Raw genomic sequence first — 14,919 nt, 5'->3', positions numbered from 1 at the left:
GTGGTTTTTAAGCAGCGCTAGCAACTAGATCACTTATTTTGATTCAAGGTTTTGGTATAAGTTGAAACTGTCCAGAACTTCACAGATATCTCTAGCAGTATCACTTGCTCATTACCAAAAAAATTCTAAGCAATTCTGCACCACACCCAAAAATTATGGTACTTCATTTTATGTGGTGATCTATAACTATAGAAACATTAACACAAATTTTTCATCTATGATTCAAATAAAATTTGATTTTTAATGTAAAAAAATTTGCATAAAAACCCATTAATTTGGAGAGAAGGTTTTTGAGAGAAGTCCTAGGAAAGCTCTTGTTTTTGATTAATCTCCTTAAGGTAAGTAAGGCTTTGAAACTATTGAAGTTAAATACCCATCACATCTTGTTCTTAACTTTTCTACTTGGTCTGTTCTAGTTACTCTACTGACGGTCATCACGGCTCATTCCAGTGCCTTTCATAGCCTTAAATAAAGCATTTAGAAGGTACTTATTAAAGCTTGGGGCTCTACAAAGACAGGAAAATCAACATCACCTTCCAATGTTCCAGTGAAGAAGGTAATGAAAAATTAAAAACTACAAAAATTATATGCATATTTCTGATAGAAATTTGCCACAATGCGGACTTAAGTCCTGATCTGGCAAACAAGCAATCTCACAATAATTAGCCATTTACATCTTTGGACTTTGTTAAGCACACCCCCAAATTTTTTTAGAATAGGGACTTTAGTGATACCAGATTTGGTTTAGCTATGCAGACAGAAAAATATAAATAAAAAAACCCTCTGCTTGCCACTTAATCTATAGTGATCACAGAACACTTAAGTGAAGTATTCTTTCCTTAATTCACTCCACAATCTTCTGTACCCTCTAAGAACTGCAGTTTTGATTCTAGCAAAGTAACTACACTGTGGTTCAAATTGCACACAAGGTTGAAAAACAAATAAAACCTTAAAATCTCATTTGAGCTCAACCTTTCCTCATGAACACCCCCCACCCCCCCACCCCCCAATTCTCTCTACAAAAGACCAAATTTGGACAGGATAATAAAAGTGAAAGAAGGAGTGGAATAAGGATAACCTTTGATCTTTAGCCAATTTCTGCTCTCTTTTACCTACAGGATTTATTTCTGTCTGCATGTTACACATGCAATCTTCAGATTCATAAGAGAGTGCCAACAGCATAAAGTGAGTCATACATATAACATTTAAAGGAAATGAAGAAGAATGAACAGGCGCAGACTCCCCACATCTACAACTCACCCTTTGGGTCTGTGAGAAATCCAACAGCACTTTTAAGACAGCATTATCCTTCATGTTATACAGCTTCTGTGAATAAGGGAAAGCTCTACCATGTTTCCCCTGCACATTTTGAAAATTTTGTATGACCACAAATACTGCTACTGCCACATCATAATTTTCTGAGGTATGTGTGGCAATAAATGTAAAGACTCTGGCAATGCCTTTTTCTTCTTTTAGGCAACCATAAATAATATAACTCATAGACATCGTTACAAAGTTAGTTTGTCTACTTAGTTTCCTAATGATTTTCCGAGCATCAATGTTATAATCATCATCCCTGGCTGAGTCAGGATGCAATGAGCCATACAGAAAGCATCTTTCCCAACAGAGATCACAGTAACAAGATAAAGTGTTGCCAAACCAAATCAAAATGATGGGTTTTTTTCTTCAGTGTAATTACCCTGAGAAAATAAAGGTGACTTGCTAGAAAGGGAGGAAATAACTTTAGCCGACAGTACCAACATTGCTGGTGACCGACTGAGTTATGGAAATTCTTAACAAAGAAACTTGGATTCTGTGTCACTGCAGCAACCTAGGAAAGATATTAGCTTCCTCAAGGAAATCCTCTGGAGTGCAGAAGTAACAAAATGGAAAGAAAGGAATCCCAGTCAAGTAATGGTTTTAAGATGGGCTGTAGTTCATGCCAAATAATTAAGAAAAACAAGAAGAAAAGAGTAACAAGCACTGTGAAAAGAATGTCATCTCCGCTGACATAGGAAGATCAAGCACGTACTTGACACACCACTGACCAATTCTAAGGTGAGAAAGGAGTCAGACAAACACTTTGAATCCTGGACCTTGCAACTCACAAGGATTTCTAGAAATCAGCAGCAGTTCTTGGCAATTCTGCTGTGCCTGCTGAAAAATGTGCCATCTGTGATGCTGGCTTTAAAAGATGGTTTCTTATTCTAAAGCTATGCTTTCACGGTCATAAATTAGTTGCATTTTACAGAAACGGAAAAAGTTCAGTTGTAAAATAGAAAGTGATGTTAAAACATCAGTGCATGATTTTCAGCCCAGCCTTGAATGGGCATTGCTTCGCTGAGGCTGCAGGTGCCTTCGGGTCATTTGGAGATTGAGTTCCTGACTTAATGACAGGCATCTATTAATAAGGGCTTGAAATGGCCCTGGCAGTATCCACAATTATTTGTGTCTGCAAACATGAGTAAAAATAATAAATAAAAATAAATATTTAAACCCCCAATCATTTCAGTCAATAAGTGAGAAAAGATTATTCATACAGGGGTATTTCTCAAATCTTCTTGTAAATGTGTTCAGTGAATTTGTACTTTAGAGAAGTAGCAGCATTTTCTAAAGTTAGGTTCAACAAGTGTGCCAGGAAATTGTGAGCAGGGTTTTGCGCCAACTATTACTTTCATAATTTCTGTAATTTAAATGTCAAAAGTACCTGTTTCCTTCACAGATCCAGTATTTAGGCATCCAGGGCAGAATGTGTAAAAGCACTTAATATTCATTAGCTATGATCCTATTAAAGACAATGATAAACCTTTGATGTACACCAGAAACAACACTAAAACACTACTAAGTCATTCTGAAAATCCTACCCATCTAGTGGTTTACATTTTTTTGACAGAAAAACCTGTGGCTGCACAATTGTACATCTAAGCAAAAAATGCTAGATTAAAATGTAAACCATTAAAATCCATGTTATATATTGGAGAAATAGGCAGTGTATGAGCTGTTATTTGCTGACCTTTGAAGTAAAAATAGAAACTGTTAAAACAAAAACATAAGATGTACTTTTTAATTATACCTTTTCCCCTCCTCTTCCAGGGCTATCAATCAGGGAGATACAATATTTGGCCTTATGTAAGAAAATATTACATTGTGGGAAGGCAGAAGGAGAGAAAATTAATTCTGTATTATGCTCATGAGCAAGCTGCCAGTCTCATACTGAAAACACTGTGCTGATCATTTGAATTATCATCTAAGCAAGCCAGCTTTTAGTAGACTGATGTGCCAGTAACTCAAAAACTCTGGTTTTTGTCTTTTGTAACAGACAAACTCCCTGTGCTCTCCTCCTAGTTCTGCCAAGCAGCAAGGAATGACACAGATGAGGCTTCTGCCTTATTTGACCAAAGTCACTGGATCAACTGTACTCTACCTGGACTTACTGAAAATTAAGAAACAATGCTAAACTCTATAGAAAGAGAATGCAGAGTTATTTCAGTTTTCTGCTTTTGTTTTTGAGATATCCTTACTCTGACAACTTGAAATGGAAAGCGGCAAGCAGAGAGCAGGTAAAGCACCTCTTAATAGGCCAGTTCCCCTCCAATGGCCTCGTCACATAACTGTGTTGTGTATTACGACTACATGAAGTAAAGCTAACAAAGTCAGGCTTTGTACGTACAGCCTCCCATTTTGACAAAGAAACATTTGAGAATGAAGTCAACTCGTGAACATTATTCTTTTCACATCCTTTCCTCAGCAGACAGGGAAAGGAACCATATGGACAGGGTACACTCCCAGCCAGCACTGCAGCACTCCTTGTTTGCATAAACAGTTATGTATGCAGCTCAATGTGCTCACCAGCAAATGTGCAAACACCCGGTTAGTACGGACTAAACCTGCCTCAGCACAAGACAGGCTCCTTCCCTCTCCCCCACTGTGCATAAGGAGAGCAGATGATGTGATGGCAGACTGAGCAGAGCCCTGGTCCTGGCCCTTGCTCAGGGTAGGCGGCTGGTGGAGGAACAAAGACACATCAACAGCTGAAAGGCTGGCGAAGCTTTGGAGTTATGGAGAAAACCTCAGCTTTCTCAGCCTTAGCAGCAGGGGCCCCAACAGCTCTTTCGGCTTCAGTGTCTTAAAAGCTACAATCCGACCCTAAATTACAGGCAGAGCTCTGGTGAGCTCCTCTGGCTACTCAGAGCAGCCTGGAGAGGAATACACACGAAACACAAAAACTCCTCAGTCTCTGTCCTGGACCTCCGAGCATGTATTTAACTATTATTTACCATTTAATCATGTCATTACTCTCTAATTTACTTGAGAATGTGTTTTCCTCTTATTAAAAATGTTGCAACGATCTCTGCCAAAAGTCTACCCACCAGTGTTCTACACTCCTTCCCTGTGGTTCCTTTGTGACTATTTGATTAATTTTCATTTATAGTCTTCCAATAACAGCATCTAAAATTAACTGGGTCAGTTTTTACATAACTTCCTGAGTCATCAGGCTATGTGTCCTAAATAAATATGTCCATACAGGAGTCAAATGATAATTTACCCTTCCAGCACTGGCAGGAGCTAGAACATTTTGCAAAGCTTGTGTTCTATGATAAGAGAACACATTTTTTTCTCAGGCCTTACTTCAGGACCTTTTATTCAATCAAAACTTCATTTGGATTAAGTCAGAGGTTTGACTCAGTTGGCAGGATGTGGCCCTGAGTGAGGGAGAAAGTGAGATTTTAAGGCCAAATGCATTCTTATGAAAAACATGTTCCAAATGGCTGAAATTATGAACGTTAGTGTTGAGGTACCTGAATTTAAATGGTAAAGATCTGCCCTCCAGGCATTAGCTGCTGATTTCTTGCTTTTAATACCAGAGAAGGAAGCTCAGTAACACTTCAAATTACATGTCTCAAGCAGGCATTTAATTTAGATTAAGTTAGACAGTAATTGTATGTTAAATAAATACCAATGGTCTCAGGAACACATTTTTATGGATTAACAATTTATGTAATAGATGTTTTTATTGCATGATTATTAGTTCTACAGTAATATGCTTTTCATAATTAGCTGATCATTAGCTGTTACACTGAACCTAACTTACTCAATCTCTGTTAAGTACATATTCAAGGATACATAGGATACCTCCTTGAAAGCCAAATAGACCAAACCTGTGTCACTACAGGAAAAGGCCACCTTGACAATGCTCAGTTGGATGGTCCAGGTATACTCAACTCTCTTGAGGTATGTATGTATCCAAGCTGGTCACATAGTCCGTTGCATTTGCTTAGTCCTCCAGGAAGGAGCAACTTACACACCTCCACCACACAATGGCAGCACTGACCACCTGACAAAATGCTCCTCAGAGATAACACGTGGAGGACAAAGACTCCCCCAAACTCTTCTCCCAACTAATTCATACTAAAAAAAAAAAAAAAAAAAAGGTGTTCCTTTTGTACCCTGTATTACCAAGCAGTAGGGATTCTGCATCCTTCAGGAAAGGTCATAGTGATGTACAAAATAATGATGATGTTTTTTAGAGCTGTTACAGTGCTGTCATGTGGATTTGGAAGGAAAATATTCAACCACAGATTTCAGCTGCCAGAGTCAAAGCTGACTTTGGATATTCCCAAAACAAGCTGGATGTTTTTAGCCCTGTTCTTACTAGCTATTTGCTCCATTCTTGCCTTTCTTCTTGGTTTTCTCACACTCTCTTCATCTCTACCTCAGCTCACACCTGGTCCAAGTAATAATTTCTCCACTGTTTTGCTATCCTCCCCTTCTTTTTCATTTTGCTTCCTGGTTAGCAAATCCTCTACTAAGTAAAGCTGGCCAGGAAGCAAGATTATCTGTCCCTCAGAGTTCTTCAATGTTTTTTTTCAGGAACATGTAGCTGTTCTACATCAGGAAGCAGAAGCCAAGAGAGGAAATACAGAACAACTGCAAACAGCAAGGTGGCATTTCAGAATTTCGGATTCAGATCTCTCTGAAAGAGGTTGTTGCTTCACCTGGGCAGGGAGGGGATTATCCATAGGGTTTGTGGGTTTTTCTTTTTCTCTTTTTCTTTCTTCTGGAGATTAAAGATCCCTCTGAAGGTATTCTATGGGGATACTCTATACAGACTGATAATTACCTACTGAAAATGCATCCCATGTATTGTGAAATGTGCCAGGATGATAGTGCAAGTGGTAGTACTGTTATCACGGTAACTTCTTCCAAATCTGATGAAGCTGCCTGGTTTAAACTGATACACAATATATACATCTGACATTACAAATTACAGATGATTATATCTCCAAATCTGAGTCTAGACTCAGTAAGGAGTTGGCTAGAAAACAAGACATCTGATAAAAAAAATAATTCAAAGTATGAGGAATTTGTTTCTAATCCACACTGGAATGAAAATCAGATACTACTATTGACTATCCAAATAAATCAGTAAGCTTGATTAAGTTTGGAGAAGTTTATTATAATGCTACTGCCTATAAAATCAACTTGACACATTTTTAAAATATGTGGGGCAAAGTTTCTGCTGTTATAAATGAGTATAGCTGAAATGTGGGCACTGAGTTATGACTGAAAACAATCTGATGGGAAGATCTAGCCTTATTTCTTTTTTTAACTGATGAAAAGCCAAGTCAGTTAATTTTGAATTGACCCAAGAGACTAACATAAAGGATCTGATTTAAAGCCCATCACTCAGAAGCTGAGAACCGACTGCCATTTTCTGAAGATGGTCTACAAAATTCTGCCAAGAAAAGCAGCATGGACTAAACGATCTTTCCAACATACACAGTTTCTCAGAGTCTACAAATTAAGGCCCTCACTTTATTTGCAGTCATTTCTTGACCCTGCCACATCAACATATAACATTAAATTAAGGGCTAGTTCCTTAGCCAGTGTTAATCAGCATATACCAGTATCTAAAGACCTGGCCTCCAGATGTGGATCATTCATCATTCCAAGACTAGGGATATAGATACAATAAGCATATTAGGGATTGGTTCTTGTAGGTGGATATATTTGAGGTAGATACTCCATTTCCTGACAAATTTGGCATCAAGTCTCCTGGTGAACTCAGTATTAGTATCAGAGGTCTAGTGCCCCTTAGGATTTGGAACATGTTGTTTAATAAACATCATTTTATAATATCAGGAGGGAATAAGGCAGTGCATTTCTAAGGGATTACTGTACATCTCAAGTAGTTACTCACTTTCCCTCTGGCCTTGTGCCCGTTAACCCCACCTGACATATGCTATAATCACCCAGAAATGCACGGCCTGTCACCACTTATTGAAAAGGTAATGTGTAAAACTCACTAAAGGAAATGGTATTGAAACTAGGTTTGGGGTCTGACTCCTTACAGTCTTCTGATTAATTGCAATTTCCAAGTAAAATACATCGAGCAACTTTCTATTATGCTGTTCTATTGCAAAAATGTGTAAGAATTAAGGATGTGATTTCAACCCATACAACAGCCTCTTTGTCCCTTTTCATACTATTAAAAGGACACACAGATGCCTTGAAATGGTGGCTAACCACCCCCCCCCCCCCGAGTAATAGAAACTGTGGCTACCATTTGAATGACATAGGTGGCTCTATCCAGCCTTCTTCCCAAACAGAGAAGTCATGTCAGAACCTTGTCATTCATGTTATTACACAGCAGAGCTTGCAGGAGCCTCAGCTTCCTGGGAGTGCAAGAGAAGGTGTCAGGGAATTGCATGGGCCTCAGGTGGAGGCAGGGCTGACGCCATTTTGTTCGGAGGCACAGGAGATGGAAATATGTAGAAGACAATTTTATTTGCTGTTCCCCAGAATGAATTATACGACTCATACTCATCACAGATAAAATTTCTTTTAAAGAATGAGAGTAAAGATGCCTTTTCTTTTCTTTTTTTCTTTTCTTTTTTTTTTTTTTTTTAAATACATTAGAGCCAGCTTTGGCTGCTGGGTGAACGAGAGGGCTTCATGTACAATACAACTTGTGATTTGAACAAGTTAATTGGAAGAGGAGTGGCCTTTTTGTTTCCCCAGAAAATCTTCCCCTCAGAAACACATCTGAGAGTAAAACCTTTTCTTAGTCTTTCCAGTCTTCTGACATACAGTTCTCAGAAAGAGCCCTTCTGTGAGCTCCTGTAGCCAAGTGGCAACCCACTAGTTACCACTTGAGAACTAGTGTTCAAGAAACCTTCATGAAATTCTTTGCCTGGTTTTCTACCTTCTCATAGAGAAACTTAAAAAAATGATCATAACAAGGCCTGGGTGAAAAATGCCTTCACGTGGCTAAGCAGTTATGGAGTACAACTTTTTTGATTTTCTCAGAATGAGGGATAGAGTCACTCACGAATGATCTAATTCTTCAGGATCTGTAAGTAAGCAAATGACCATTATTTCTGCTGTTACTACAGCATGACAGCAATATTAAGGAAAGCTGACAGACCTAAATAATTGGTAATCTTCATTGAATAATAGAAACATCAAGACAATGACATTTCTGTGCTACACACAGACCTAAATCCATCTAACTATTGTCAAGGTAATTTGAGGACTCCAGATGTTGTTGCAGCTGCATGACCACAGTCATCTTAGTCATTCTCCTTAGAAGTGGGAAGTTCATAAGAGGGCAAAAATCATTCATCCCGTGTTAAGATACTGTTTCTTGCACAACATTGGTGATTTCTTCTTCAAGGGAAAACAATACATTGGTTTTTCTAAATGGAGATGCTGAAAATCTACTACCAGAATAGCTACTGTTTCTCCCTCTAGAGTTTTAGCAGCTAGAAGTAAAATAACCTGCTGCCAGAGCTCAATGCTCCCTAGTGGCTCCAAAAACGTAGCAAACAGCATATACCAAACTGCAACATCAGGATTGCATTTATTCTTCCTTCTGACAAAGCTGAAGAGCCACGGCAGCTAAAAGCTTGGGCAAAAATCACCCAAACTTCGTAGCAAAGCCACTTAGAAACCTTTGTCAACAAAAGTGTTTGACTGTCTCACTACAGATAAATAGAGAAGAGCAACAAGGAAAAATATCAAATTCAGAACACCTCCATGCATCAGAGCATGCGATGGTCACTGCAGCAGAAAAAGGATGCACTTTTTAGTCATTCTCAATTTTGGCCAAAGTGCTGATTTTGTTTCATAAAATAAATGTTCACAAACCAAAATTCTAGCATCTTCCCACTGTTTTTACCTAAATGTTACAGCTGAACATTATGTTACAGGGAATTAATTAATTAATTAACATTAATTGCACATGAGAGAGAAAGAGGAAAAACAACAAAAAATGAGACATGATAGAAAGGATAAAAGTGTATGTTTGGATGATAAAAGAGATTGTTATTAAATAAGATGACAAATACATTTGTGACTAAAAGACAATAAAGACATGTAAATGAAATTACTGGATGACTGAGTGGATGAGCAGGAACAAAAATGAATGTGAATATGAAACTAAACTTTGTAAAGGGATTAGATTTTGTTATAACCATCAGGAATGGTGAGAAAGTAAAGACGGCAGGGAAGGCTTATGATATTATTTCTGCTGCAAAGGGATGCAGACTATTTCTGAATTCTTCACCCCAGGAATATACTTTTGTATCCTTTATATACAGAGGAAGGTGAGGCTGTCCCACAGCTATATTTGCATGAAAATTATTCAGATTTTGTCTGCAGTGAACTCTGGATTCCTCAGTGACCAGTTACTAACTCAAACAAAGTCTAAACATAGGCAACTGGCACTGAATTGAAAATACAATGTGCTTCAGGTGTCAGGTTTGCATGTGTAGGCAAAAATGTCAGTGATAACACTCAAAGCAAGTAAGGTATTTAAATAAGCAGGTACTTGACAATTAGCTGGTTTCCCTGGGAGCAACCACATCACTTGCCATTTATTTAGACATGCTACCATACTGTCACAAAGACAAAATCTGAAGTAATCCCATAGCTACAGTGGATTTATACCTCTGGAACTGTAAGTAAAGTTTGGCCAAGTAAATGCAACCATTTATCTTATTTTAACTATAGTAAAATAAGTTTAGAAATTGTGAATGAAATCCACATTAAGGTTCAAATGTATATTTGGAGATCCACATTTTATCAACCAGAACAAAGTCTGTACAGTGAATGCACAAGTTTCTTGAACTTATCTGGACTCAAGGAGCCAATAGCAGTTGCTCATTCTGACCTTTTAACTACTTATATTATCTTTCCAGACCATGCCTTATTCTAATGGTTCATCACAAATAGACTCAAGCTATCTTTCCATATATATGAATCCTTAGTGGCAGTGGGAAAGGTTACATCAATCTCCCTTCCAGGCGATGTGTGATTCCATCTTAAGCTGATGAGCCCTGGCATGCACCTAGCCCAACCTGGAACAGCTCAAAGATGGCCTGGAAGTCTTTTAAACAAAGATCACAAGCAAAACCCCTTTCATTTTCTTTTTTTTCATACCTGTTGTGAACTCAAACAGTAAATCTATGTATTTATTATACTGCTTGCAAGGAGTGAGTGCGTACATCTGAGTAGAAAGCATATCTGAGGACAAGGGATTAAAGGCAGATAAAGAAAAAAGTAATTTCCAAACTGAAGATGTTTTTTGGTGATGGTAGCTGTTAATAAAATGCATTTATTTAGTGCTAAAATCTATACACGCCAGAGTAAGACATGGGTGTTGTCTATTCAAGAGGTGTGAAATCCAACATGTGTAGCCAGCAGGGCTGATGCAGGCGTGAGTGAGGTGTGTAGCTGCAGGCAGAGGGGGTTGTAAAAAAAATGAGAGTTTTGTATCCTGTCCTGTTTCTGTTGCCCAAAACCCAGGCAGGCATAGTCCTTGTGACTGCTTCAGACTAGGAGTGTTTTTACCTCTTGTACATTCTGTACTGAGTCTTTCTACATCCTCACTGTATCTGGAAATGTCCAAAAGAAATTTGTTTCAACATGACTATTATCTGTTTTATGGGACTACCATACAGTGTACACAATTTAATATTTGGATCAGAGCTCTGTCCAAATTTCTGGCTGTGGCTCTTCATAGGCATTTGCAACGCATAAGTGACCTGCTGGCTGATGTTACAAATTGGACAATTAGAAAAATTAAAACATTTTTATTGAATCTGAAATTAAGATTCATAAAAGTAGAAATCTGAGGCTCCACACTGCCATTTTTATATAAGCTACTTTTAACAACAGACCTTGCAGTGCTTAAGGTTGCTTTTCATTATACAAAAGAGGTTAACAGAAAACCCCCTGAAATATAGAAGAAAGGTAGAGGAACATCTATTTCCTCTATTGTTCAGATTTAGGCAGAAACTTTGAAGTTAACACTTATTGCTGGTTTATAGTTACAGTCTGAACTTGGCCCTCTCTATACTGGGGAAAGCAAAGATCCAGAATAGTAGATGTTCAGTTAATTAACAGCTCTATCTTAAAGCATATGCAAAAGGGGTCCATTGTGCAAGCAATCATAAATCTCACTTGGCCTAACTTCAGAGCAATTGACCTTACAACCCAAATAATGTTCCTTTGTGCACAGTTTTTATATGCATTTTCTAGATTTACTGTTTCAAAGGAAGTGTGTAAACAATTTCAACTGAGCCTAAAGTGAGAAACTCATTCATCCTACATCTGGGTGAAAGTTTGCACCAAACTGGAAACAGTCTCTATTGATGCTACTTTCATTGGATCCAGATTCAATTTTTTCATTTATTTATTTTCACATGCTGCTGGTATCTTAATTAGGAAAGAAATGAGAGGAAGAGAAATGACAAGGTTTAGCAGTTCATTGGAATAGCAAAAGGTAATGATACTTTGCCAGCCAGAGTATTCCCTTGTCAGTCATCAATGGACAGCTATAAATAAAAAACTCTGAAGACTTCTCCAATAAAACAGCAGAAGAGAAAGCACAGGCAACACAAATGTAACTTCTACTTGCTCTCACTCTAACTATGCAGCATCTTAAAGTCTTGATATTTCTTTTTTTCTATAAACAAAATTTCAGGCCACATTTTAAAAACTTCAATATGCAAAGCACACATGTCACTTCAATACATGTGACAATAGGTGACATCTATATGGAAACAGTGACAAACTCTTTCCTTGATTAAACATTGTGAAGCCTTTATTAGAAAATTTACCAAAAATAAAAAATTGCTGTCTATATCAAAAGTGTGCACTAAAATTCTCAAAGCAACTAGCTCCAAGATTAATCTTGGTAAACTTTAAAGCCCATATGTGGGAGAGGCAGCTTTAGCACTTAATAAATACCCAAAAATCTGCAATTAACCTTGAGAGACTCTTCGAATCTCTCTTAGGCTGGCAGGCTTTTTTTGGTTATCCACTTCTGGAGAGCTCTGATACTCTTGAGTCAGCCTTTGGAGACTGCACTGGCCATCTAAGGGGTCTGGGCTTTCAATTCAGACACCAGGTTCGGGTGGTTAAAGTTTGGGCAGCCCAGAATATCTCAAACTCACTAAAAGGTTATCTCTGCCCTTATATTATATCTAAGTATCACCGATCTTTTATATATTATTAGGACTTATTGAAGTATTAATTACAAATAAATACTTCAGATAGTGTACCCCTGCTTCATGTTCATAATATTGTTTGTAAACATATGATAGCATTTACCAAATATTATGTTCATGAAGTTGTTTGTGGAGATACCTGTTAGCATTTGAGAAATGTTATGTTCAGTTTATAGGCTGCCTGCACACTGCTTGCTTTGACTTGCCAACCTTAATTATCCATTTCTTATTAGTGCTCATACAATGGCAGCCTATAGTATCTGCTCTCTTAATGTGTAATTGAAACTTTGTATACAAGTGAATAAGGACCGACTAAGATAAAGTGATAACTAGTAAATAACCACTCCTCTTGATCACACAAATATTCAGGAAACTTTGCAAAGAAATACCAGTCCTCAGACTTAATGAGAACATAAATTAGAACCTGTGATTATTTCTTAATTGGAAATGAAAAAGGAACACAATTAGGGATGGGATGAATGATTTTTAAAAGTCAGAGAAATGTTTACTAAAAAGAACATCATTTGCATTCCTATTTGGCTGGGCCACTTGCCCCTTCTGAAACCTGGTGAAACAAATGAGTGAATACAAATCAAGACGACCTAGTAGGACAGCAAATGGCCATTGCAAAAGCAAAGGCCAGAGGAAAAGGCACGCCACAAAGGCCTCAGTCCCACATTATTTTTTTGCAAGCAGATTTAACTGGGTGTACAGTGCTGAGACACCTTTAGTCAGACATGCCAAAGAAAACAGCAAGGTCATGTCCAAAGACAGTAAAGTAGAACAGAATAATAACTTGATCTGTTACAAAGTTCATATTTTGAAAAGAAAATACTAGAAAACTTGCACAAACATTTTTTCCTGAGAATTTGTCTATTTTTCAACGATTTTTATGTGATAATGTTACTCTTTCCTTCATAGACATGCTGCCTTATTTTCACCGATTTACCCTGACTGTCAAGGAGCTTTCCAGAAAACAGTGGATAAGCTGAGAATTTATGCGGTCCATATCCACTATCAGACAAATCACTGCAAAGTTTCATTTTCCCCCTTGCCTGTCTGACAAAACTGCAAGGCAGCCAAATACAGGTGTTCAGATATATTCAGACAGCACTCTTTTTTCTTTTTCTCTTTTTAATATAATATTTTGTCATTTACTATGGTGAAAACTTTATGGTTGGTAAAGTAAGATCAAGCAATAATTCTAATTTTTTAAAGCCTTTAAAGCAATTTTTTGAGAAATATGGGAGTTTAGACAGCACATTTATTTAGTTTTAATTTTTGTGCTGTCATACATCAGCAGTGAAGTCCTGATTTAGAACACATGCAGCTTGCCTTTGAAGTTTTGGCTGTTTTTTAACAATGGCAAAAAAAGATATAACGAAATTAAACAGCACCAAAAAAATCATAAAACAGGGCTTTTGTGCTCATGATTCATATATTGTTTTTTATGTTTGTTTTTAAAAAAGCTTTATTCTCAATAATCTTTCATGGGAAGCTTTGCTCTGACATACCTTTAGTCATCTAAGCCTTTTCTTCTGCGTTGACCTTTCTTTTCTCATTCCTATCCCCCCAAGTCTCTGAATAGTGCTTTCTAATATCATTCCCATCCAGTAGCAAAATGAGTTTATTGGAATTCTTCTGAAAATTTGAAGTTTAGAAAATGAACAGAGATATGCTAAACTGATTTTTTTGGATGAAGGCAATAAATATTCCAAGTAAACAGGACCTCCACATGAAACGGCTTTTTTCTGCTAGTGCTTGCTGGACTCCCCTTCTGGGTTGTGCATGTGCAGTGGTATACGTGGTGCTTTCGGTCAAGTTACACAACACTGGCATTTTCCAAGGAATTGCATAAAAGCTGATAGTTGCCATTGTTCATTTTTATCCAATGTGTTGCAATGAATACAAGCCAATGCCGTCTTTACTTGTCCTGTGGCCAGCTTCTTCCTGTTATTCTCTCTCCCTTTCAGCTCAAGGACTAAATTGCTAAAACAACAAAGACAGCACAACTGGCTTTATAGTTTTTCTCCTCCTTAGTGTCTTCCATTCACTGGAAAATTTTAGTCTGTACTAGAGGCATCTAAAGGTACCAACACCATGTGCTGCTAAGACAGGTTTTAATTGCAGTCTACCTTCAAAACGTATTGAAAGTAATTTCTAGACAGAACAAGTCCTTAAAGTGTCCAGATGTTTGAAACAGAACATTAAAACCCCTCAAAATTCTTAATTGTTAGCCCAAATATATACATGTACAGTACCACTGTGTATGTGTAGAAGGATATGTGCAGGGCATTTATGACAGCTGAGGGACCTGGAGAAGCAGGGACTGACAAGGGAGCTGGACTTTGAGGCATTGCAGGAAGGTTAACAGCTGCATATCAGCAGTTTACCAGGGACCTCC

General features: G+C 37.7%; 1 protein-coding gene across 2 annotated transcripts in view; it reads right to left on the bottom strand.

The window, feature by feature from the left end:
- HDAC9 (histone deacetylase 9) overlaps window positions 1–14,919 on the bottom strand; it is a 479,936-nt gene that overhangs the window by 26,256 nt on the left and 438,761 nt on the right. The window lies entirely within an intron of this gene.

The sequence above is a fragment of the Falco rusticolus genome, chromosome 4 (assembly GCF_015220075.1).
Source record: "Falco rusticolus isolate bFalRus1 chromosome 4, bFalRus1.pri, whole genome shotgun sequence".
Taxonomy (NCBI): domain Eukaryota; kingdom Metazoa; phylum Chordata; class Aves; order Falconiformes; family Falconidae; genus Falco; species Falco rusticolus.
Note: the sequence above shows the minus strand (reverse complement) of the source record. Positions and strands in the feature narration are given on the sequence as shown.